Source organism: Lolium rigidum, chromosome 6 (genome assembly GCF_022539505.1).
Source record: "Lolium rigidum isolate FL_2022 chromosome 6, APGP_CSIRO_Lrig_0.1, whole genome shotgun sequence".
In the NCBI taxonomy this organism is placed as follows: domain Eukaryota; kingdom Viridiplantae; phylum Streptophyta; class Magnoliopsida; order Poales; family Poaceae; genus Lolium; species Lolium rigidum.
Window position 1 is genome coordinate 65,375,115 of NC_061513.1, and position 27,489 is coordinate 65,402,603.

General features: G+C 46.4%; 1 pseudogene; it reads left to right on the top strand.

The window, feature by feature from the left end:
• Nucleotides 1–587: 587 nt before the first annotated feature.
• Nucleotides 588–25,083, top strand: LOC124662721 (annotated as a pseudogene).
• Nucleotides 25,084–27,489: the final 2,406 nt, after the last annotated feature.

Consider the following 27,489-nt stretch of genomic DNA (forward strand, 5'->3'; position numbering starts at 1 on the left):
TGCGTGTTGAGTTGAGACATGGAAATGGCGTGTCTCAAGTTTTTATTACTACCAGATCAACATGTGGTATATATACCCAATGTTACACTCCGTGTTGAATTGCATCAGATTCTCAGAAACTGAATAAGATTGACCACTGTTGCTTCTTTTTGAGGGGCGTTGGAGATTGGGTCGTTCATGTCATGGAAGGCTCCTTTCCAGAGAGTAATACACCAGGAGAAACGGGTGATAGTTTCTATGATTCTCTCGCGTCCTCAGATATATGTTCTGATTAATGACCAGGCTGACTTGTCGTCTTCCTTATACTATTAAAATCTTCTGTTTCATGAAATCTGTTCTTTCATCAGTGACTTTAGTGAAAACATGTTTATACTGTCAGATCTTTAAGACTATATCGTTTTCTACAGGAAAGAAAAGAAAAAAAAAAACATATGCTCCACAGATTGGTTCAACTGCATACGCAATAGTGATCACTCTCTACAGGTCTTATTTTCTTCCATCTTATGTTACCTAAATTTTGTTATTCGTACAAAGAACACCATTTAATCAGAGGAAGTAGGACAAGGCACCTGAATATGCTGCAAGAGATGTTGACAGTTGATTTCCCTTCTAGGGAACTGATGAGAGGGAAGGATTTTATGCTGAAACAAGAACTTATTAATGCTGCTGAAGCCAGTGGTCTGCCACTACATGAATAGGGTACAGCTCTGTATATTGCATGGTTGCTTATTTCAGCTGATATTTTAGTGCATCACTAACTATGTCTGTTGTATTATGAGCAGCCCAAACAACTACAAATCAAAACAGGTGAATTCTTGCAAGGACAGGTACACTGGATGGAGCTGCATGACGACGTTAACATCTAATAAACTGGTCATAAAGTGGAGTAGCCCTGCAAAGTAATGTACAAGGCTCAGCTCCCTGTTTATCATAACTCTTTTGTTGTTTATTTAAAATAATTGGATTTTTTAGATTGATCAACCCCACACATTTTGTATGCATGTATTAGACCCCAAAAGTACTACTTCTTCCATCACATGCTATTATGTGCTTTTGCAGCACTGTTAAATATTAGTTGTCAAATTTTGTTTAGCCAGAGCTTTGTTGAATGATAAAGTGGTCATTTAATGGACTGAAGAACTGGGGATACCAGAGCTATAAACCAGCGAAGGCATGGACTTGACTCCTGTCATCAGAGGGTTCATAGGGTTCTTGTGTATTCAAGTAAAATTGTGTTTACACAAGTTTATCTGATTTATGTTATTGTAACACTCAGAAGATACAAAACCCATTCAGTTGTTTTTCGCTGAGTGTGGATGGACTGGATTACTAAAAGCGGGCTAATCTCTGGTGTGTTTCTGTTGATTGGTATATGAATTCTAGCAAACAAAAATTACCAAGAAACATTTCTATTTCAATTTTTTCCCCTTGTTGGTCGGAGTAATTCTGATATAGTGCCACAATAGTCATATACATGCTAGCAGAGAATCTATATCCAATAGTTTGATGATTGATGCTTGTATGCACTTCAGGCAATTTACATTTCATGTCTCCTGTTGGAGCTTTATTTTCCAAGAACACACATTCTGTTGAGACACTAAGCACAACTTGGGTCTTACTGTATTAATATGATGTTGGTACTCCCTCCGTACTAAAATAGTGAAATAAGTGGACATCTAGCTCTAAACTTTGTCCACAAAAGAGTGTACTCCTATCTTCCTAATGGACTTTAATTGATTCTCTTTCATCGCACGGAAATCAAACCCAATAATATTGAGCACATGTTCTCCTTATTTTCTATATGCACTTAGCTCATTGGAGGAAAATAATTAAAGATGAGAGATGCATCTTCCCAATGCATTTTTCACTTCACTTCACTTCATAATTTAACTTAAAAAACTCGCATGTACACTTATTTGTGGACGGAGGGAGTATGAGCTAACACAAAAAGGTATAGAGACTGCTTGCAGTTTTCTTGCACGGTCTGTATTAGACGACAATCATGCAGGACCGTCAAACCATCATTCTAAATATGATTCCAGCGATTCATATTCTGATGTACAATATGAAAAGGAGCAATCCTCTGATAGGTATTCACTGATTTTCTATCCATGCACGAATTTCCAAATGACCTACTGTTGTAACACCGCAAAACTATAATTAATTCAATTTGCTCATTGCAGGATCTGAAAATTTTGCTGAAAGGGGTGGAGTTCGAAAATCAAAAGCAGGTAGTTCCGTTCCTTTTGTATCAGTATGCTTTCTTTGCTGATAATGTATAATAAAGATATTGCTCTCTAGTGGCATGTTCAGTAAATTCCTTTATTTCAGGCAAGGGACCTGCTACTGATTCTCTCCTTCCATCTCGAGAAATGTTTGGAGAGTTATCATTTAGGGCAATGGTACACTTGAGGTCCCCTTGTTGTACCCTTCTTTCCAAACAGAGCATAACATTTTTATCTTTTTTACCACCAGGGTTCTGCTGAAAATTCTCTACTAGCTATGCCACCTCGTCATTCCGACGAAAACTTTCTAGATTCTTATGAAGTGGTGATATTGGATGATCGAGAAACTCTTGGGTTTGTATGATCTTATCTTAGTCATTAGTTATTTTATATCTTAGCTGTGTCTGATCTTTAAGCAGGATCATAACAAGCTTGTCTTACCAAATCAAAGTTGTACGCCCCTTTCACTACAGGAATCTGCCGCTGCACCGACGGTTGAGAGCCCTCGGCCTAGCCATGGAAGGCCATCGGCGTATCCTACGCCGAGGGCTGCCGTCGGCGTAGCCCCTCGGCGAAGGTCTCCCTCGGCGGAGTCACGCCGGCCCTCGGCGTAGGACCAGCCCTCGGCGTAAACGTTGTATGCCGACGGTCGTTCCGGGCTCTCGGCGTCTGAGCCCTCGGCACAGCAATGGCCGGTGCATCGGCCGTTAACGGACGTCGGTGCTACACCGACGGGCATGGCCCTCGGCGTACATCTCCAAACAAAATATAAAAAAATCGCCACGAACCCTAACGGGCTCGCGCCGCCGCCGCGTTCTGTTGGTGGCCGGTGTGCCGCCGCCGCGTTCTGCTCCCGAGCGCCGGTTCCATGCGCGTGCGGACGCGGCCGCACACAGGCTCGTGCGCGTGCAGGCACCTAGGGCGCGTGGCCGTGGAGGTAGAAGACGGCGAGGTCCTGGGCGGCGGCCGTCGGAGGAGAAGGCGGGGAAGACCTGGGCGCGGCCGTCGGAGGAGAAGGCGGCGAGGTCCTGGGCGGCGTGGTCCTGCACGGTGCGGCTGTCGGAGGAGGAAGGCCGCGAGGACTTGGGCCGAACCGTCGGAGGCAGAAGGAGAAAGGCGGCGAGGTCCAAGGCGGAGCCGCTGGAGGAGGAAGGCGGGGAAGACATGGGCGCGGCCGTCGGAGGAGAAGGCGGCGAGGTCCTGGGCGGCGTGGTGCGGCCGTGGCGTGGTCCTGCGTGGTACTGTGCGGCCATGGCGAGGTCCTGGGCGTGGGAGGAGAGAGATAGGGAGCACAGGAGAAGATAAGGCCTGTGCGGCCGTGGCCTTTTTTCTTTTTTTTCCCCATGCCATGTCATCGATCCATCGACTAATCCTGCTAACCAATCAGAATTCGCCTAATATCTGGGCAATCCGTGGCTAGCTGAATACTGCCCTCTGATTGGTCGTATTTTGAATCGAGCACAACTAATTTAAAAAAAATCAAAAAAATGTAAAACTTTCGCACAGCCTCATCTTATGTTAATTAGTTTCTTGGAAAAATATAAAACTTGGGTATCGCAAATGTTTTAGAAAAACCTTCTCAAGAATGACCTACGATTGTCCAAAGTTATATGGCTTTCAGGTCAAATGAGCTAGATCATGACCTAAACCATGGCATAGTTTTTCGAACTGAGCCCATATCGCGCACACGCGTGTGTATTCATATGGAAAGCAATGTTGTTGTTGGGGGATTTTGTGGTATTTTTATAAAAAATCCATTTTTTAATTACCGAGCGCGAAAAGTGGGGTTTTTTGTGAAGCACCTGCCAAGACACCATTCCAAAATTGCACCACCTAAATTTTCAAGAATGCTAGACCATATTGTATGTACAAATCACCAACTTCTTGCACCTCAAAATATTTCTAGGCACCTCTCACCAAAATGACAAATTGCTGCCGATTCAGCTGGGAGCGGACAAAATTTGAACTACAGCTGCATGATTGTTTGCCCTTAATTTTTTGAAAAAATATTTTTAGGTTCACATCTATATATTTTATCATAGATCTACAAAGAGTTTTAAAAAATTATGCATCTAGGTTAGAAAGTTCATGCCCGCTGTTTTGGCCGCATTTTGAATCGAGCACAACTAATTAAAAAAATTCAAACAAATGTAAATCCTTCGCACTACATCATCTTATGTTACTTAGTTTCTAGGAAAAATATAAAACTTGGCGTATCGCAAATGTTTTAGAAAAACCTTCTCATAGATGACCTACGATGTCCAAAGTTATATGGCTTTCAGGTCAAATGAGCTAGGTCATGACCTAAACCATGACATAGTTTGTCGAACTGAGCCCATATCGCGCACATGCGTGTGTATTCATATGGGAAGCAATGTTGTTGTTGGGGGATTTTGTGGTCTTTTTATAAAAAATCCATTTTTTAATTACCGAGCGCGAAAAGCGGGGTTTTTTGTGAAGCACCTACCAAGAACCATTCCAAAATTGCACCACCTAAATTTTCAAGAATGCTAGACCATATTGTATGTACAAATCACCAACTTCTTGCACCTCAAAATACTTGTAGGCACCTCTCACCAAAATGACAAATTGCTGCCGATTCAATTTGGGAGCGGACAAAATTTGAACTACAGCTGCATGATTGTTTGCCCTTAATTTTTTGAAAAAAATATTTTTAGGTTCACAACTATATATTTTATCATAGATCTACAAAGAGTTTTAAAAAATTATGCATCTAGGTTAGAAAGTTCATGCCCGTTGTTTTGGCCGCATTTTGAATCGAGCACAACTAATTCAAAAAAATCAAAAAAATGTAAATCCTTCGCACTACATCATCTTATGTTACTTAGTTTCTAGGAAAAATATAAAACTTGGCGTATCGCAAATGTTTTAGAAAAACCTTCTCATAGATGACCTACGATGTCCAAAGTTATATGGCTTTCAGGTCAAATGAGCTAAGTCATGACCTAAACCATGCCATAGTTTGTCGAACTGAGCCCATATCGGGCACACGCGTGTCTATTCATATGGGAAGCAATGTTGTTGTTGGGGGATTTTGTGGTTTTTTTATAAAAAATCCATTTTTTAATTACCGAGCGCGAAAAGCGGGGTTTTTTGTGAAGCACCTACCAAGAAACCATTCCAAAATTGCACCACCTAAATTTTCAAGAATGCTAGACCATATTGTATGTACAAATCACCAACTTCTTGCACCTCAAAATATTTGTAGGCACCTCTCACCAAAATGACAAATTGCTGCTGATTCAGCTGGGAGCGGACAAAATTTGAACTACAGCTGCATGATTTTTTGCCCTTAATTTTTTGAAAAAAATATTTTTAGGTTCACAACTATATATTTTATCATAGATCTACAAAGAGTTTTAAAAAATTATGCATCTAGGTTAGAAAGTTCATGCCCGCTGTTTTGGCCGCATTTTGAATCGAGCACAACTAATTCAAAAAAAATCAAAAAAATGTAAATCCTTCGCACTACATCATCTTATGTTACTTAGTTTCTAGGAAAAATATAAAACTTGGCGTATCGCAAATGTTTTAGAAAAACCTTCTCATAGATGACCTACGATGTCCAAAGTTATATGGCTTTCAGGTCAAATGAGCTAGGTCATGACCTAAACCATGCCATAGTTTGTCGAACTGAGCCCATATCGGGCACACGCGTGTGTATTCATATGGGAAGCAATGTTGTTGTTGGGGGATTTTGTGGTCTTTTTATAAAAAATCCATTTTTTAATTACCGAGCGCGAAAAGCGGGGTTTTTTGTGAAGCACCTACCAAGAAACCATTCCAAAATTGCACCACCTAAATTTTCAAGAATGCTAGACCATATTGTATGTACAAATCACCAACTTCTTGCACCTCAAAATATTTGTAGGCACCTCTCACCAAAATGACAAATTGCTACCGATTCAGCTGGGAGCGGACAAAATTTGAACTACAGCTGCATGATTGTTTGCCCTTAATTTTTTGAATAAAATATTTTTAGGTTCACAACTATATATTTTATCATAGATCTACAAAGAGTTTTAAAAAATTATGCATCTAGGTTAGAAAGTTCATGCCCGCTGTTTTGGCCGCATTTTGAATCGATCACAACTAATTCAAAAAAAGTCAAAAAAATGTGAATCCTTCGCACTACATCATCTTATGTTACCTAGTTTCTAGGAAAAATATAAAACTTGGAGTAAAAAAGAAAAAAAAAATTGGGTGAGGCTATGCCGAGGGCAGCCCTCGGCCTATCTATGACGCCGTCACAGCGCCGGCACGGTCCAGAGTTGGTGGGGCGTATCCCTGGCCTATGCCAACGGCCGGCGGTGCGCCGAGGGCAACCGTCGGCGTAGCGTCGCCTACGCCGAGGGCATTGCTACGCCGACGGCCTTGTTGGGGGGCTGGCCTGGACGGCTCATACGCCGACGGCCCCGACTTTTGGCCGTCGGCGTATGACTAGGCCGTCGGCGTTTCGGCCCATTCCTGTAGTGTTTGCGGCATTCTCCATATTTTAATTTCTTAACATGATACGAGAACGTCATTTTTTGACATTTTTTTTTGAAATGGGGGAAATTCACCCTAGCTTGTGCATCCAAAGCACGGCTTTTTTTATTATATTATTCACAAAAACTTATGAGAACAATACAAAAATTCAAACTCGAAGCCACCTCACTAAACCTACGGTTGGATGAAGGTGGTGACAATACACCAACTCACATCATCCAAAAACCAAATGCCTTCCCAAACCGCTCAATAGAAGATGAGAAGCACATCCAGTCAAGCAGACAATACTATCAGCGCACGTCAACGCACATGTCACAGAAGTTGCTACCTCCGTTTTCCTCGACTCCATCTTCAAGAGAGATCATCGCATTAACCTTGCAAGACCTACCGTCGATGCCACCATGACGCCAGACAGCTCCACCATCCTGCACGCATACATCATCCCTCATCCGTCGTCGATACCCTGCAGCACCAGGTCACCGAGACTCAGCGCCAAAAATGCGGTAGATGAACACCACTTCATCAACATCCGCCAACATCTAGCAGCTGCTCCAAAAATGATGCCCCAAGAGGTGGAACAATGCAGGTAGCGCCGCCATCGTCCGATCCGGAGACCCAGATCTAGGGTTTCCCCCGGAACATCACGAGTGGGTAGATGCAGGTTGCGGCGGCGATGCCTTCAAGAAGGTAACGACGTGTAACGTCGCCATCGCCCGCCATGACCAGGGTTGAAGCATGATTTTCAGCGGCAACCGCACATCTCCAACTCGCCGAGTGGAGTGACGAGACAAGCAAAGACGATGCCTTGACAAGGTAACAACGCCAAACGACGCCGCCATCGTCCGCCAAGCCCAAGAGCGAAGCACGGTTTTCACCGGCTGCCCCGTCACCCAAAACTCGTCGTCGACTGGATCTTCACCGCCGGAGATCTGTGTGGGATCCCAAGATCCCCCACGCCGAATCCCGATCTTTTGAGAACGGTAAGGAACTGAATATTGGCAGCATCAGTCCATGTTGTCACTTTTCCAGTTCACAAGGGCATTATGTTGTTGACAGTTACATTTTTTTGTTAAAATAAGATAGATAAGGGTTTTCACATTATACACTATATAAAGTTCAATCAATTTAACACCCCTGTTAGCAATTGGAGCACTGTAGATGGTCTATTTTTCCTAGATTTACTTTGCCCGTCTTGACACGTATCCCTCTTTTAGTCAGTTAGCTATATCGGTTTTACGTCTCTTTTTTTTCTTTTGCCTAGGCATGCAACCGGCTACCGGCTGCCATTGCCTTTCCCGGTTAATGTGTGGTGATTTGCCACGTCCTACCATCATTTTTTTTTATTACCATCAGCGATAGATCAAAGCAGTTAGTCATCCTCATCGAACAATCCAGTAACTACACGCGGCCACACCTCAAAACCAGGAGTGTCCTTCCGCTCCTCCCGATGGCGACCCTTCACCATCACAACCGCCCCCTCGCGAGCGGTCCTGCCACCCGCCTCCAACGTAACCGCCACACTGCCGTTCGTCTCGCTCGCCGCCACCCCCTAGTGGCTGCACCTCGCCGGCGACGACGCGCTCTTGCCTGTAGCTGTGACCGGCTCCACCGGAATCCACTCCAACCCTGCATCCACCACATACCCGTTCTTCTGGTCGCCTAAGAAGACTCCTCTGCGAAGGTCTGTACATTTTCTCCTTTGGTTTAATTTTCTTTGGTCCAGTCAGTGGTCTGCTCTCTCTTGCGTCTGTTGATGGAACTAGACCTTCTTTCTTATTTTCTTTACAGATCTAAATTCCTGTACTAAAGACAATAACTGACATGCAGGCTAGAAGAACAATGCAATCCGTCCTGCTAAAAGTATGTATGACCTGATTTTGGACTCCTCTGCCATCTGGTGTTTGGGTTTTCATTACCTGATTGGACTCCTCTGCTATCTGGTCTTTGGGTTTTGGTTATTCGGATCCATCTACTTCTGTTGGTGGTTTGTCTCAGCTGTTTGCTGTTGGTCACGGTGGTTCAGGAAATGGTTTATGTGTCTTTCAAGTGGGGTCTTCTTCCTCTGCTGTCGTGGATGGTGCCTGATGTTATGACGGCTGCTCCAGCTCATATGCTCACCGGTATGAGACTGCATTGTGGAACCCATTTTTCTGTCCGCAATAGATAGTCATGATTATTCAGGAAATTTTAAAGATAGGGATTAGGGCTTAATGGAAAAAAACAGCTGTAAATGTTCAGTTCTGATCATACATGCCTTGCACTATGGTTTCGGTCTTCTAGACAATATATTTTGTTAGTTAAATGTAGTTTTTTAGTAGCCATTTTCTGTTTTTTGGTCCAACTTTAGGTATGCATCAGCACACACTGGTTAGGAACATGTACTGCATTGATTCTTGCTTCTCTGTTCAATTCATTTTTTAGTATGCCATTTCATTTTTTCTGAATATTCATGACTGATTTAGCACATCCTTGCTATTTTTGTAAGGCTTTAAGGCAATCTAGAAAACTGAACAGACCACTTGCCAAATTGTTGTTAGCACTAATCTTGATTCATGTATCAGCATGTTTATTTCGTATGCATATAGTTAGGTGTGATCGTCGTAGTCAGTTCTTAGAGCCAGCAAGGCGTACGTGTGATACGTACGGAGCAGGCGAGTATTCCGCCGGAGGCGTACAAGGCGAGATGCCGAGATGGCGTTGCGTGAGGCAGCGGTATGGTGAGATGCCGATGCCAAAGGTGTGGAGCAAGAGCTGAAGACAAGGCACTGCACAAGTGTTAGCTGAGTGAATCGATGTGGTCATCCACTCATCCAGGTAGTTCGTTATCTGCAACATAAACGTGCATGTGTGGCCGGGTCAAGTGGAGCCTAGAGAGATTCTAGGAGAAGATTAGGCTAGTGCTGTGCGTGTGCGTGCATGGTGGAGTTAGTGGCAGGTGTGGCACCCGGCCGTCCGTGTGTCAGTCTATAAATAGGACACTGTAATCTGCACGTTTGTTGAATGAGAAGACAGAGAAAAATGTAGCCACGGGCAAAGTCTGTACTCTTCTTCTTCCCTGGTCTGTGTTCTTGAGAGACAAGAGAGTTTAGAGGTGGTAGAAGAAAGGGAGCTGCGAGATGCAGCTCCTACAATTGGTATCAGAGCCTAAAGATCCTGGGCGGTGGCGGCCGCTCGGCCGACTCCATGTGAGATGGCAACGGCGACGGTGCGGTTGCGGCGGCGGTCACGGTGGACTCCATGCGAAGTGGAGGCTGGCGGCGCGAGGTGGAGGCTGTTGGCGGTACGATGCCGCTAGCAGCTGGTTGTGGTGTGATGCCGCAAGGAGGGGACGGCGGTGTGATGCTGCCACAAGGAGACATCGGTGCGATGCCGGTGCGAGGAGGCGACGGCCATGAAGGGCTGTCCCTTCTTTGAAGCTCCAAGAGGATTGGAGAATCAAGATTAGGGGGAGAATGTTAGCACTAATCTTGATTCATGTATCAGCATGTTTATTTCGTATGCATATAGTTAGGTGTGATCGTCGTAGTCAGTTCTTAGAGCCAGCAAGGCGTACGTGTGATACGTACGGAGCAGGCGAGTATTCCGCCGGAGGCGTACAAGGCGAGATGCCGAGATGGCGTTGCGTGAGGCAGCGGTATGGTGAGATGCCGATGCCAAAGGTGTGGAGCAAGAGCTGAAGACAAGGCACTGCACAAGTGTTAGCTGAGTGAATCGATGTGGTCATCCACTCATCCAGGTAGTTTGTTATCTGCAACATAAACGTGCATGTGTGGCCGGGTCAAGTGGAGCCTAGAGAGATTCTAGGAGAAGATTAGGCTAGTGCTGTGCGTGTGCGTGCATGGTGGAGTTAGTGGCCGGTGTGGCACCCGGCCGTGCGTGTGTCAGTCTATAAATAGGACACTGTAATCTGCACGTTTGTTGAATGAGAAGACAGAGAAAAATGTAGCCACAGGCAAAGTCTGTACTCTTCTTCTTCCCTGGTCTGTGTTCTTGAGAGACAAGAGAGTTTAGAGGTGGTAGAAGAAAGGGAGCTGCGAGATGCAGCTCCTACAATTGTTTGGCTACTGAGAAAAATAAGAATACACAATCTTTATAATGCACTAAGGATAGCTAAAAATTTCAGAGCAATAAGACATACTTCAGGAGAGATAAACCAACAGAGGTGGAATTCTCTACCCAATTCAGTTTTTAGTACCCCAGCTTCATGAGCAATGCATGTATTTTCTATGTTTAACATCATGTATCTTTACAACTATATCTTATTTTTGTTGCAGTTAACCATGACAAGTCTATGAATATAGAGCAAGCCCAGTTCAATGGTTATTTTTCACGTAAGAATCCAATTAGTGAGAAAGCCATTTATGGTCTTCTCTAAATCTGATTGCACTCATACATGACGAAACCTTCAGTTTTTGCATTGTGTGTCCTGATCGCGCAGTGTTCTCAGCATCTACATTTGCATCTGCTGGAGGAGACTGTCATCGACAGGGCCACACTGATTCTGCGTCGCCTTCTCCGGCTCCACGCTAGCATCGTGAGCTGGAGGACGTTGCCCTCCCATGTTGGTTGTTTCCTCCGGCTGGGTTAGTTCTTCTGTAATTGCGCATGATCACCAGGCTGCTTCTTTGCCTGCTGACTGTGGGCGTGGCCGCCACGTAATTGGCAATGGTATTGTTGCTCATCCAGTGTCTCCGCGTATTGGGTTCGCTTTCCCTTGGATGGGTCTTGAAGCTGATGCGCGGAGGAATGATTTGGTCGGGCAACTGGCATGTCCATCCTATCATTGATAGTATTAGAGGTGGCAGTATTTTGGTTCCCCTGCTTCTGCTGGTTCATCATTGCAACCATTTTTTGGAGCCAGTTCTTCAAACCTTGGTGCCTTCCAAATCCTTTTTTCTTTGATGTATATACTTCTTACAGACTGCCGTGTAATGTCAAAACGTGTCGTTTAGTATGTATCTTAAGGTTTAAAAAGTGAATGGACTCTGCATTTCTTTTTAGATATTGTCCTGTGACATAGAGAATTGCTACCAAGTTTGTATCTTAAAAATGCATGCCGCTTATTTTATGTTAATATGAAGAGTTTCGTAGGCCAATAGTGTGACTTCAGGAGAAAATACACATGGTAGATATGAGTTAGCAGTAAATGTTCATGTATGTCTATTTTTATTTTGCGAGCAGTACGGTTCTAAGTAATCAGGAAAAACGAGGTTCGAGTTTCCAACAGATGGCGCCATATGCTTATATAGCAGCAACTTCAAATGTGTGTGCTATTCAGCTTGCATTAAATGTTTGTAGTTGTAGGAACACTCAGGATATGCTAAACGAGATCACATTTTATCTAATTAATTATGATAAAGTGTGCTTTCCTGGGCGTGTACTCTTCGAACATTGTAGCGATTGGTAGATGCTTAAACATTAAGATACAAACTTGGTAGCAACCCTTACTTGGGGAACAGAACAACACCCACCTGTAGGTTTTCAATAGAGCATCACTTCAGGTGTTTTTTCAAAGAACAAAATTGTAAATGATGCATATTTCTTTCTCTGTGTGGAACATCAGATTCTCAATGTTATATGCTACAAGTACATATTATTCTGTTTAACTAGCACAATTTTTGGCTTCAGAAGTAGGATCAAAGACTGGAAACAAGAACAAAGATAGAGCATCACTTCACAATTTCTGGCTTCAGACATGTGTTTCATTTTGGTGTACTAATGATAGGAATCATATTAAACCAGAAAGATAAGCTATTTTTACTGCAGATTTGAACCCTACAGGCGCGGCGTGCCGCCGCGCCATTGCTTCCTAGTACTTGTCTAGGTTCGGTAGTCATGAGTTTCTAAGACAATTTGATTTTTTATCTTGTATTTCTTTGGTTTTTTTTCCATTTTCTTATAACGTTTATGCTATTTATATGCTTTTGAATCTGTATGATTTTGAATATATCCAAGTTATTCTCCAAGGAGACGAATTGATTATTATTGCACCCATCCATTTTTGTTGTTTAATTTAACCATCCATTTGTGCATAAGAATTCAGTTCCCTCATGATTGCTACCTTTTTTGTGCAGGCTCCGTAACAGAAGAAATGTTGTTAATAACATACACTCACAGTTTAATGTAACTGTAGAGGTTAGTTGACTTCAGAGTTATGTGAACTCTACTTTGATTTGGACTGCTCTTCCTTTCCTTGCTTCTTGTATCAAATTCACTAGCACTCGTTTTCTTGTACATCTCTTCGGATAACCAAAATAGGCTGCTAAGTCATTTCTATGCATTAACGTGGCACTAAATTAATTGCCCTGTATTAATGTTTCTGGCGGAAACGATAACCCAGACTGGGCCAGGTATCGTGTTAATATAATGCCCAGAAAGAAGTGAAGAGGACCCAAATCCTTGATAAGACCTCTACCGCTGAGACTTGGTCTACGATCTCCGCCATGTTTGCCAGCGCCTCCAAGGCGAAGGTGTCTCATCTACGGACTGCTCTCAACAACACCAAAAAGAAGGAGATGACTGCTGAACAGTACCTCTCCAAGATGACAGGATTCCGTTCTGAACTTGCTGCTGCAGGAAAAGTTATTGATGATGAGGAGATGATCAGCTACATCACAGCTGGTCTCGGTGGTGCCTACAACTCCCTAGTCGACAGGGTGGATCGCACTCCCGGCATTACTTTTGATGATGTGATGAACCAGATTAGCGCGTTTGATATGCGTCAGTCCTTGCTTGCAGATGACGCCGACCCTGTTTCCTTTGTGTCTTCGGCCAATCTCAGCAGTCGCCCCCGCAACAGCTCAGTTCCTGTGCATGATACTCATTATGATGATGATAAGCGCCGTGATGAGCCGCGTCGTGATGACAGGCGCCGTGATGACTGGCGCCGTGATGATAGGCGTCGCGATGAGATGCGCCGTGATGACAGGCGCCGCGAGGAGCCGCGCCGTGATGACAGGCGTCGCGATGAGCCGCGCCGTGATGATGACATGCGTCGTGGAAAGGCGCGCCCGGATCGTGCCCCCACCCCCTTTGTTGATGTACGTTGTCAGATATGCACGATATATGGTCATCCTACTAGTGACTGCTGGTGGCGCTATGGCAATGATGATTCTGATGATGAGGGTGACCGTCATGATAAGGATGCCCATGCTGCAGCCTATGGCATTGACACCAATTGGTACTCTGACACTGGTGCCACCGACCACATTACTGGTGCGCTGAACAAGCTCAACACTCATGAGAAGTACCAGGGACGTGACCGTGTGCACACTGCAGACGGCAATGGTATGAAAATCAATCACATTGGTCATTCAATTTTGCATACCCCTAGTAGTTCTTTGCATCTTAAAAATATTCTTCCTGTTCCTAGTGCGTCTAAAAACTTGTTGTTTGTTCATAAGCTTACACTTGATAATCCTATCTTTATTGAGTATCATCCTTTTTCTTTTTGATAAAGGATCGGGCCACCAGAAGAATTTTGTTTAAAGGTCCCTGTGTCGATGGTCTCTATCCACTAGTGCCCTTCTCCACCGGGTCGTCTTCCAAGCAAGTTTTCAGCACAATAAAGTTGCCATCCTCTACATGGCATCGACGTCTAGGACATCCATCTTCTTTTGTGGTTCAGCAAATTATTAGGAAGCATAAGTTAGATTATACTCCTGAAATATATCCATATGTTTGTGATGCTTGTCAACTTGCCAAGAGTTATCAGTTGTCATATCCTGTGTCTACCAGTGTTTCCACTGTTCCTTTGGAGCAAGTGTTTTTGATGTATAGGGTCCAGCACCTGTCTCTGTTGGCAAACATGAATATTATGTGAGCTTTATTGATGATTTCAGCAAGTTTACATGGATATATCTTTTTAAGAAGTGTTCCGATGTTTATGAAGTTTTCCTTAACTTTTAGCAATTAGTCGAGCGAAAATTTGGTAGGAAAATAGTCACTATGCAAACCGACTGGGGAGGTGAATATGAAAAACTTCACGGCTTCTTTCAAAAAGTTGGCATTACACATCATGTTTCCTGTCCACATGCGCATCAACAAAACGGTTCTGCTAAACGCAAACACCGTCACATTGTTGAAGTTGGACTTGCCTTGCTTGCTCATGCCTATATGCCACTTAAATTATGGGATGAAGCCTTCCTCACAGCCACGTTCCTCATTAATCTTCTCCCTAGCAAGGTCATTGATTTCGACACCCCTACAGAGTGTCTTCTTGGTACATCCCCTAATTATGAGTCTCTACGCATTTTTGGTTGTGCTTGCTGGCCAAATTTGCGCCCCTACAACAAAAAACAAAAGAAAACTTGCATTCCGATCTACTCGGTGTGTCTTTCTAGGATACAGTCCTCATCACAAAGGAGTTAAATGCCTTGATCCTTCCACTAGTCGTGTCTATATTTCTAGAGATGTTGTGTTTGATGAAAGTGTTTTCCCTTTCGCTGCACTTAATCCCAATGCCGGTAGACGTCTTCAAAAAGATATTCTTCTTCTGCCTCCAGATACACCTTCTATTCTTGGGGATGCAAATATTGATGACTATATGCCATTGTCTGTTGTGCCTAATGTTTTTGTTCCAGAACACTCTGATGGACATGCTCACATTGATGTACAAGATGATTCTTGATGGACATGCTCACATTGATTTACAAGATGATTCTGCTCGCCGCGGTGCAGAAACTGCTGAAAATAATGCACTCGATGATGCAGAAACTGCTGCAAATAATGCTGGAGTTAATGTTGATTCTACCCGACTTCTGATTCGTCGCGTGGTTCACGAGGAAGATCCACCTGCTGCCGGCACTGATCCCGCCGCGCCAAGTGCTGAGTCAGGTGCTGCCACCAGCCGCACCACTCCCACAGAAGATGATTGCGCCGATGCTGCAACTGGCCGCACGACTCCCGCAGAGGATTCTCCCGCGCCGTGCACACGGGCTCTGTCCCCTGCAAAGCGCGTCTACACTCGATGCCCGCGCCCTTGCTCCGCATCCTCGGCGCAAGGCCACCGCTTCGTGTCCCCAGAGCTGCGCATTGGTTCTCGCCATGTGTCCCCCGCGCCTGGTTCTAGATCGCGCTCTGCGTCTCCCATGTCTCACCCTGGTACACCTGATGTGTCTTTGACCACTGTCGATGAGGCTGACAGTGGCATTGACTCTGGCAATTCTGGTGGGGAAAATGAAGCTGATCATGCACCCCTCCAGCCATGTGTTGATGAACATGAACCTCGGCCACGGGTTGAACCTCAGACATGTTTGCAAAAAGGTATAAAATTGCCAAAAACATACACTGATGGAACTATTCGTTATGGCATGCTTGCAGCGACAGGTGAACCTAATACTCTTACCGAGGCTCTTCAAGATTCACGCTGGAATACAGCTATGCATGATGAGTACAAGGCACTGATTGACAACAAAACTTGGCATCTTGTTCCTCCTAGTTCTACACGTAATATTATTGACTGCAAGTGGGTCTATCGTGTAAAGAAAAATGCTGATGGCACCATAGACAGGTACAAGGCATGTCTTGTTGCAAAGGGATTCAAGCAGAGATATGGTATTGACTATGAAGATACGTTCAGCCCAGTGGTCAAAGCAGCAACTATTCGACTTGTTCTTAGTGTTGCTGTTTTCCGTGGCTGGAGCTTACGGCAGCTAGATGTCAAGAACGCATTCTTACATGGCGTTCTGGAAGAGGAGGTTTATATGAGACAACCCCCGGGTTTTGAAGATCCAAAAGTTCCACACTTCATATGCAAGCTTGATAAGGCTCTATATGACTTGAAACAGGCTCCTCGTGCATGGTTTGCTAGATTGAGCACCAAGTTACATGGTCTTGGTTTTGTTCCTTCTAAGGCTGATACATCTTTATTCCTTTATCAGAATCATACCATTGTCATATATGTCCTAATCTATGTTGATGATATCATAGTGACAAGCTCCTTAGACAAGGCCATTGGAGCACTTCTTAAAGATCTCAGAGATGATTTTGCTCTCAAGGATTTGGGTCCTCTTCACTTCTTTCTGGCCATTGAGGTAAAACAAACTTATAATGGCCTTCACCTTGGAGGCGCTGGTAAACATGGCGGAGAACGTAGACCAAGTCTCAGCGGTAGAGGTCTTGTCAAGTACATGCGCAAGTATATCCGGCGAGAGGGAGTCATTGAGCCATCCTTGCACAAACTGATCCCGTGCGATCCATGTGGCGTAATCTGGGTTTGGCACGGTGATCTTTTTTCCAGCATCATCCGTGGCCTTCAATGTTTACATCGGCGCTGTGTCGGAGCCATCGAGGAGCCCAAAGGCAAGCGCACAGTGGAGACGAGGAAAGACTAGGGCTTTCCAAAACAGCATGTTGTCTCTTTTCAGCTTCAGGAATGGCGACGGTCCAAGGTTGGTCGCCAGGGAGGCCATCGAGGAGGAGGACGCCATGAGCCGGAGCTAGGGATTGTTCAAGGATGAGCGGCGGCCCGCAGCGCTCGAGGGAGGCAGCAGACGGCGGCAGAAGGTCCTTGGGCGACGGCGTGCGACGAGATCGCAACAGCTGCGGCGTCTTGGGTCGTGGTCGTTTAGATCGTGGGCGGCGGCGGCTAGGAGGCAGCGGCGGCAATTGTCGTGGTCGTCCGGATCGTGGGCGGCAGCAGCTTGAGGAAGCAGCAGCAGCTGTCGTGGGTCGTGGTCGTCTAGATCGTCGGCAGCAGCGGCCAGGAGGCGGCGGCGGCGGTTATCGTTGGTCGTGGTCGTCGAGATCGTGGGCGGCGGCGGCCAGGAGGCGGCGGCGGCAGCTAGATCGGGAAGAGAATTCGCTCTGATACCATATTAATGTTTCTGGCGGAAAGTGATAACCCAGACGGGGCCTCGTATCGTGTTAATATAGATTGCCCTCATCGTGGCTTACAAGAAGACCGTATTCCATACTGTTACGGTATACAATGTTTAACACCCTGTACTGGTGGATCAATTGTCTGGTACGTTTGGTTCCCATCCCAGAGTCTTCGTGCTTGGGGGCTGCACTGTTTGCTAGCTTGTGTACAAGGGTAGCTTAAAATAATCTAACAAATATGCTACGCTAGATTGAACTGTTCGTATGATGTGCCAAAGAAAGTGGTGTTGATTTTCTGTTTGAACCATGTCATCTAGATGAAACGCTTGCCTGTTGGGGATGCACTTTGGATTGCTCGCTGTAGAGGACTTGGCACAGACTATGTTCTTGATTTCATTGTTGAAAGGAAAAATGTGGATGACTTAGTTGGCTCAATTAGAGACAACAGATACAAAGATCAAAAACTAAGGCTGAAGGTATCATCTGAACTAGATTTGAACTTTGTTGTTGGTATTAAAACCTTGATGTTAACTTCCCTATCATGATTTCAGTACTCACTGATAGTGATAAGAAATTCTGCATCCTAGATTATTATTTTGTTTCTTGTGATAATCCTAATCAGTAGTTGTGGCAACACAAAACATTGGTTTGTTCATGAGCCAATGGCCTATGTTGCAATGGTCATAGTCATGATCCTGTCAGGCAGCACAGTTGCGGAGGCATGTGTAAACAGTTAGACAACGAACTTTGTGTAATTTGTATTGGATATAATGTTTCTTTAGATTTTCTATGCTACAATCGATTGTAATTGGCTTCAGAACACGCTAGGCCTCCAGATGATGATCAGAACTGGCTAACAAATGTTGGCCTTCTATAGTCTTTTGCCTTTCTTTTCTTTTCCTTGTTTTTTCTTTGCCTTTCCTTTTTGGTTTCTTATTGTAGCATGGCTCCGCTAGTGTACTCACCCGCTTTCTTTGCGGTTTTCTTCTAATATACAGAAGCACATGCTTTGGTCTGTGTTCGATGAAAAAAAAAGGGTTCAGAAATATTGGATATGATGAGGGGTGTGTCTCCCTTCAACGTGTTGTATGCGTGTTCTACTTCTAACCTGCCATGTTTTATGCCTGCATGCTATGCCCAATTATTTGATGTGGCTTCATTCTAATCTTAACTGAGGAGATTTTTTATTATCTTAACTGAGGTATGACTTTATGAAATGGTGAAGACCACTGTTATTTGATGACATATGCTCGACCCTGTAGATTGTTAATCTCATCCCAAACAAACTGAATTTCTTCTTCATATGTTTGGATTTCCAGGGGTTACTAAGTTACTTTATAGTTCTTATGTTTTTTTAGCAATGCGATACATTCTTTTGTTTTACCTTTGCAGAAATGTGGGCTAAGGAAGCTAATATTATCTGGTTGAAGGCGATCCAAACACTGTAGATGCACCCGAGAGTGTTAAAACGGCGTATGTACACTGTTCATGAAATCTGCATGATCATGTTATCTCTGAGTATTAGTATCTTTTACATTCAGGATGTCAGTCATATGCCATTTTAACTGCTCCATGCCTTTCATTTCAGCTGCGCTTCACCACTGCGATTCTTGAAGGATTTAATGTCCAGAGAACTGTTAGAGTAATATGCTTGTTGTATTACCAGGGGGCCAAAGGCCACAATATATAGTACATGTACAGGTGCACATATGCAGAAAGCCCCCTAACATATGGGGAAACTACAATATATAGATATATACATCTAACACCCCCCGCAAACTCATGGTGGATCCACAACACTGAGTTTGGAGAGTAAGAAATCATGCTGCGCTCGAGTCTGTGCCTTCGTAAAGAAATTCGCCAACTGCAAATCTGAAGGCACATAATGAACCGCAACAACATCATCTTGTACCTGTGCACGTGTGTAAAAAGCATCAACACCGATATGCTTGGTCAGCTCATGCTTGACCGGATCACGTGCAATACTGATAGCACCTGTCATCGTCGGACAAAAGTGGAGTGGGTGTCGTAACGAGACCCCAAAATCTGCAAGCAACCACCGTAACCAAGTCACCTCAGCAATCAACAAAGCCATAGCCCGCAACTCAGCCTCAACACTCGAACGGGAAACTGCGTCATGTTTCTTCGTCTTCCAAGCAACAAGCGAACCACCAAGAAACACACGATGAAGCGAGAAGCGAACGACGATCCGTAGGATCACTCGCCCACGTAGCATCCGAATAGCACTCGGAGCTGGAGATAGCTGGAACGGGGAAAGAAAAGGCGACGAGTGATCGTGCCACGAAGATAACGAAGAACACGGAGGAGATGACTATAGTGAACAAGTGGTAGGAGATGAGACAAACTGACTCGGAATATGAACAGGATAAGAAATATCAGGACGAGTGACAGCAAGATAAACAAGACTCCCAACAAGATGGCGATAACGAGTGGGATCAGGAAGAGGATCACCATCAGTAGGACGAAGCTTAACATTAAGCTCCATAGGAGTATCGACTGTGCGCTCATCCCCAAGAGCAGCACGAGCAAGAAGATCAGTAATGTACTTTTCCTGAGAGATAGAAAAACCATCGGAAGTGGAGGAAACCTCAATGCCAAGAAAATAGCGAAGAGGACCAAGATCAGTCATAAGAAACTGATCACGAAGACGAGCCTTGACGAAGGCAATATACTCAGGATCATCACCTGTAATGATCATATCATCAACATAGAGAAGAAGAAGAGTACGTCCACGAGGAGAAGTGTGAACGAAAAGTGCTGGATCATGAAGACTAGGAGAGAAACCAGCAGCAGTCACCACAGAGGCGAAGCGCTCAAACCAGGCACGAGGGGCCTGTTTGAGACCATAGAGAGAACGTCGAAGACGACAAACCATCCCATCGGGAACAGAATATCCAGGAGGAGGCTGCATGTAAACCTCCTCACTCAACTCGCCATTAAGAAAGGCATTCTGAACATCAAGCTGGGAGACAGACCAGCGGCGAACAGAAGCAACGGCAAGAAGGGTACGCACAGTAGTCATATGAGCCACAGGGGCAAAAGTCTCATCATAGTCACGACCGTGCTCCTGCTGAAAACCACGAGCCACAAGACGCGCTTTATAGCGCTCAAGAGATCCATCAGAGCGAGTCTTAATTTTATAGACCCACTTACACGTGATGGGACGAACACCGAAGGGGGAGAAACAAGATCCCAAGTGCCGGTGCGCTCAAGCGCAGCGATCTCCTCAGCCCATGGCAAGCTGCCATTCAGGATGACGCTCGGCATCCCGATAAGAAGTCGGCTCGGAAACGACAGAGAGACCATACCGACTAGGAGAGTAACGAGCTGGAGCACGACGCCGACGAACAGACCGTGAAGGGGAAGCTCATCCGCGAAGACAAGTCATCAGAAGAAGAGGAAGAAGGGACAACATCGGAAGGAGCCGAAGCCGGAGAACGAGGAGTACTAGGTGGACTAGACGAACGAGAGGATGGCGCCGAAGGGGACACATCAGAAGTAGGAAGGAGGGGAGGAGGGACAACCGGGGGTGCATCCGGAAAAAGAAGAAAAGAGATATCATCCACCGGGTAAGTACCCGAGGTGGGGCGAGGATAGAAGGGACGCGTCTCATCAAACGTGACATCACGAGAGATGCGCATCCGACGACCAACGGGGTCCCAACAGCGATAGCCCTTATGCTCATCACTGTATCCGAGAAAAACACACTCAACGGACCGAGCGAGTCAGTTTGGTGCGTTCGCGAGGAGGCAGAAGGACATAGCAGATGCAACCAAATGAACGGAGAGTAGAGTAGTCTGGAGAAACACCAGAGAGACGCTCGAGAGGAATGCCACCCTGTAGAGCAGCGAAAGGCTGAATGTTAATGAGGTGGGCCGACGTAGCAACAGCCTCAGCCCAGAAATGTGGCGGAAGAGAAGAAGCAATCATCATAGCACGGGTAGTCTCAAGAAGATGACGGTGCTTACGCTCGGCGACGCCATTTTGAGCATGCGCGCCGGGACAAGAAAACTGAGCGAGGGTGCCCTCCTCAGCAAGGACACCACGAAGGTGCTGGGAGATATACTCACCAGCCAGAATCAGCACGGAACACGCGAATGGGTGAGGAATACCGAGTGCGGACCATGGCCGCAAAACGCCGATAAATAGAAAGCACCTCACTCGCGAGAGTGCATGAAAAACACCCGTGTGTACCGTGAAAAATCATCAATGAATAAGATATAGTATCGATGGCCCCCTTTCGAAGCGAAGGGAGCCGGACCCCAAACATCTGAATGGACTAAATCGAACGGTCGCTGAGAGACAGACACACTAGTAGGATAAGGAAGCTGAATCTGTTTGCCTAACCTACAACCCTGACGAAGGTAACGATCCATCTCCGCAGACGGAACCCGAAGGCCACGATGAACCAAAGACGACGAAGCGAGAGTCACAAAGGTGACCAAGACGATGATGCCACTGCTGAAAAGAGCCGGTGACAGAGGCAACAACCGGAGGAGAACTGGCAGATGAAGTGGCAACGGAAGGAACACGAAGCCAGTCTAACTCCCAAAGCCCCGGAGACTGACGGCTACGAGGGCCAGCTCCAACCAGGGCCTGTGTGCGACGATCCTGAACCGCACAAGACTCAGCGTCAAGAATGACGCGGCAACCGAGATCGGTGAGCTGGCTAGCAGAGAAAAGGTTCATCCGAAGGCGAGGAACATGAGAAACATCGTGGACAGAGAAAGAGGGAGTAGAAAGGGTGCCCGTACTAGAAACAGGAATAGAGGTACCATCAGCCGTGACAACACGGACAAGAGAAATAAGAGACCGAAGAGCGAGACGTAATAGAAGACTCGGAGGTCATATGAAAGGAAGCTCTGAATCCAAATACCACGGGGACGCACTCGACCGTGTAGAAAGTGGTGGTCGCGCAGTGCCAGAAGAGCCAGTCACAGAACTAGCAGCGCCCGGCGAGGAAGAGTCTGGAGTAGCGAGCAGACCACGAAGACCCCTGAGAATGTCCTGATCAGAGAGAGCCACTGCAGAAGATCCTGAAGAGCCAGCCTGCTGACGATCCTGGAACTGCGGACGTAAACTGGGATCCCGCGTCCAGCAGGTGGAGGAAGTGTGGCCAACCTTGCCACAGTAGGTGCAATGAGGACGAGAGCGGAGACTCGGACCACGAGGCTGCTGACGTAAACTGGAATCCCAAGCATCAAGCAGGCGGTGAAGCTGCGCTATCTCATGCGCAGAGAGGGGCGCGACTGGAGAGGTCGACGTACAATCAGGTGCCGACGAGGAGCTATCACCGACACGCACAGAGGCCACCAAAGGGGGCGACGGAGAGCAACACGCCGATGAAGAAAGAGTCGGCAAAGCGCGGTCATAACCACGTGAAGGGGCCACGAAAGTCGATGTAGAGCGGCAGGCCGACATAGACGAAGTCGGCGAAGCGCGAGCAGAGCCGCGTGAAGAGGCCGCGAAAGTCGATGTAGAGCGACAGGCCGACATAGAGGAAGTCGGCGAAGCGCGGGCAGAGCCGCGTGAAGAGGCCGCAAAAGTCGATGTAGAGCGGCAGGCCGACATAGACGAAATCGGCAAAGCGCGAGCAGAGCCGCATGAAGAGGCCGCAAAAGTCGATGTAGAGCGGCAGGCCGAGGGAGACAAAATCGGCGAAGCACGGCCAGAGCCGCGGGAAGAGGCCGCGAAAGTCGGTGAAGAGCGGCGAGCCAACGTAGACCGAGTCGGCGAAGCGCGGGCAGAGCCGCGTGAAGAGGCCGCAAACGGCGACGAAGAATAGCTAGCAGTCATGCACGGAGGCAGCGGACAAATACCAAGTACCGAAGGTGGGCCCAAAGATAAGGCGGGATCAGCGGAAGAAGACATCGGGGTAACAACAGCCGACGACAGTTTTTTTTTTTTTTTTTTGCTTTTTTTTTTGCTTTTTTTTTTGCTTTTTTTTTTGCTTTTTTTTTTTCTCAGATGGAAGACTAGATCGGGGAGCAGAGAGAAACCAAATCGGTGGAGAGCTGATTAGCAGCAAGGAGAGCTGGCGGATTGGAAGCAGGGGATAGGCCACGCGCGGATTGGAAGCAGGAAGAGGCCACGCGCGGATCAAGAAGAGCCGGCCACGCGCGGATCCTGACGGGGCGGATCAGAGGTCACGCGCCAAGATAGATCGGGCCAGGAATCGAGCACGGCTACGCGCGGGACAGGCGGAGAGCAGGGAGCGGCGCGGGACGGGCGGACGGAGAAGATTCCGCGGCGGCGCGTGGGACTGGCGGAGAGCAGGGGAGCTGCGGGGACGGAGAGGATGCGGCCGGGAAGAGGTCCGGCGACGACCGGGAAGAAGCCGGCGGTGGGGCGGCCGGGAACAAGTCTTCAACAAGAACGTCCGTACGGAGAGGAGGACCAATTTCGCTCTGATACCATGTTAAGCTTCATGCACTAGCCACTTGAACCAACAGTCCGAACTGATGGAAAGGGCTAGGCAATCCACATATACACTTCACAACACCCCCACTCGCATGTGACGGGAGAAGAGGAAGTCAACACGTGAAAGAAGAAGAGCACACCGAAACAGGGCATCAGCGGTGGCTAAAGAGGGGGCAACAGCAATTTTTTGGCTTAATTGCGAAACCAGGGGGAAACAGCAATTTTTAGGCTTAATTGCGAAAACCATGTGAAAGCCAGGATTTGAACACGAGACCTGGGGCTCTGATACCATGTTAGAGTAATATGCTTGTTGTATTACCAGGGGGCCAAAGGCCACAATATATAGTACATGTACAGGTGCACATATGCAGAAAGCCCCCTAACATATGGGGAAACTACAATATATAGATATATACATCTAACAAGAACAACTGGGTATGCTGATACCGAAAGAAAATATGGCCACCTGACACGTTCGATAATTGATTACTACTGCACAAACTTCTCTGCTGCTGCTGATTCTTCTCGACTTTGCCTGACCTATGACGAGTTTGTGAAAAGGTGTTCTGACCTTAAGAAGGTTACTGTGAGCAATGTATTCGCCCTTCAACTTATGCAGGTAATGAGTCCACAACAGCCGCCTTCCCCAAAGCTAAACACTTATCCATTTCAGGCCATAGTCTACTCATTAATTTTGCATGCAAATCAGGTGCCACAAGTGGCAGAAGACGATGCTCTTGCTGTTACACGTCTCTACCCGACTGTTTTCTCGCTTGCTCAAGCATACTCCATGCTTGTGAGTCCTCTTTCACTTCCAACTTATATGCAATGTTATTTTCATTTACAACACTCAAATCATATTCAGAAAGTCAGAAGTCATAACAAATGCGAGCAATCTTTGTCTCCCGCAGAATCTTCAGAACTTCAGAACTAAAAGTTTTTTCTTATGGTGTTTAAGGGTGATGGTAGGTGTGCCCAGGAGGAGATGCTGATGTACAAGATCCACTTGGTTAAAGCAGGTCCTAGCAAAGCCATCTTCAAGTTTGTCTGGGTTGAAGATGAACTGTCCGCACCTAGTTCCCCCTAAAGGTTTAACCAGTCTTCTCCGGTCACTGTCATGATGATTTTGAGCGCAAATGCAAGACTTTTATGCTCGGAAGGCAAAAGCAGGATGGGTCCTTTTTGTGTGGCCTGCTGCCTTGGAAAACTGAAAGTTTAAGAGCATGTAATGTAACCACTTAAATGAAGGGTCTTAGCATAGGCTCACCTCCCACTAATATTTACCCTGTAGAATTCCATGCTGGACATGTCGGGGGGAAGACCCCGGGTAGGGCAATGGACGCGGAGCAGCCGGCTGGCCACTGGCCGGCTCGCGGCAAAGGCCGGCTGAGGAGCAGCCGGCTGGAGCCGTGGCCGGCTGGTCCGGAAGCCGGCTGGCTCCAAGTCCTAGTCGGCTCATGCCGGCTACGACCGTCTGCGCTGTGGCTGGGCCGGCTTCTACAAGCCATATCCGACTGGAGTTTATACTCCAGACCGACTCGAGGCTGGCGAGTCTTGCACTAGAAGGAACTGGGTAGGTGGTCCGGGTTCGCAGGTCCACGCTGACCTCATCTTCCGTAAAGCGCAGGGCACTGTGGAGCAATAGTGCCACACGCCGGACAGGCCATCATGGCGTACGTCGGTCCGTACCGGCTACAGGGTATGATGGCGACAGAGACGCTTCCTCTCCATACCGCTGACTCAGGCAGCCGGATGGGACATGCCATGAGGCCTCAACGGCTACTAACGTCAACGCCTCGGGAAGGAGCGGAAGCCGAAGCCGGCCAAGCCGGCCGGTAGACTATAGGGTCTTTTATGTAAAGTGCCGGCGCCTATATAAGCCGCACCACCCCCTTTCGTGCAGGGGATCGATCATTCTCACTTCATTCTACCCTTAGCACTGCCCTGTGAGAGAGACCATCGTCTACCTTAGCCTCCCAGGGCAAGCCGGATACAGCTCAAGGAGCACCATTGTACTGTGTGATCATCTTATACACTCATAGCAGGAGTAGAGGTGTTTCCTCCATCGGAGGGCCTCGAACCTGGGTACGTCTCCGTGTCGCTCGTCCCCATACCCGCATCCGGATACCGCCTTGAGACCACTAGGAACCACTCTCTTTAGCCATCCTATGGCATATGCCGTGACGATACCACGACATTGAAGGAGATATGCCCTAGAGGCAATAATAAAGTGGTTATTATTTATATCTTTATGTTTATGATAAATGTTTATATATCATGCTAGAATTGTATTAACCGAAACATTAGTACATGTGTGATATGTAGACAACAAGAAGTCCCTAGTATGCCTCTTAAACTAGCTTGTTGATTAATGGATGATTAGTTTCATAATCATGAACATTGGATGTTATTAATAACAAGGTTATATCATTATATGAATGATGTAATGGACACACCCAATTAAGCGTAGCATAAGATCTCGTCATTAAGTTATTTGCTATAAGCTTTCGATACATAGTTACCTAGTCCTTATGACCATGAGATCATGTAAATCACTTATACCGGAAAGGTACTTTGATTACACCAAACACCACTGCGTAAATGGGTGGCTATAAAGGTGGGATTAAGTATCCGGAAAGTATGAGTTGAGGCATATGGATCAATAGTGGGATTTGTCCATCCCGATGACGGATAGATATACTCTGGGCCCTCTCGGTGGAATGTCGTCTAATGTCTTGCAAGCATATGAATGAGTTCATAAGAGACCACATACCACGGTACGAGGAAAAAGAGTACTTGTCGGAGACGAGGTTGAACAAGGTATAGAGTGATACCGAAGATCAAACCTCGGACAAGTAAAATATCGCGAGACAAAGGGAATTGGTAATGTATGTGAATGGTTCATTCGATCACTAAAGTCATCGTTGAATATGTGGGAGCCATTATGGATCTCCGGATCCCGCTATTGGTTATTGGTCGGAGTGAGTACTCAACCATGTCCGCATAGTTCTCGAACCGTAGGGTGACACACTTAAAGTTGGATGTTGAAATGGTAGTTCTTGAATATGGAATGAAGTTGGAATATTTGTTCGGAGTCCCGGATGTGATCCCGGACATCACGAGGAGGTCCGGAATGGTCCGGAGAATAAGATTCATATATAGGATGTCATTTTATGTGAATAAAATGTCGCGGAAGGTTCTATGGAAGGTTCTAGAAGGTTCTAGAAAAGTCCGGAAGAAACCACCAAGGAAGGTGGAGTCCACAAGGGACTCCACCCCCATGGCCGGCCAACCCTAGTGGGGGAGGAGTCCCAAGTGGACTCCCCCTAGGGGCCGGCCACCCCCCCACATGGGAGGTGGGAATCCCACCTTTGGGTGGGAGTCCTAGTTGGGCTAGGATTGCCCCCTCCTATGGAAGGATTTGGTTCGGGTCTTATTCGAAGACTTGGACACCACCTCTTGGGGTTCCACCTATATAATGAGGGACAAGGGG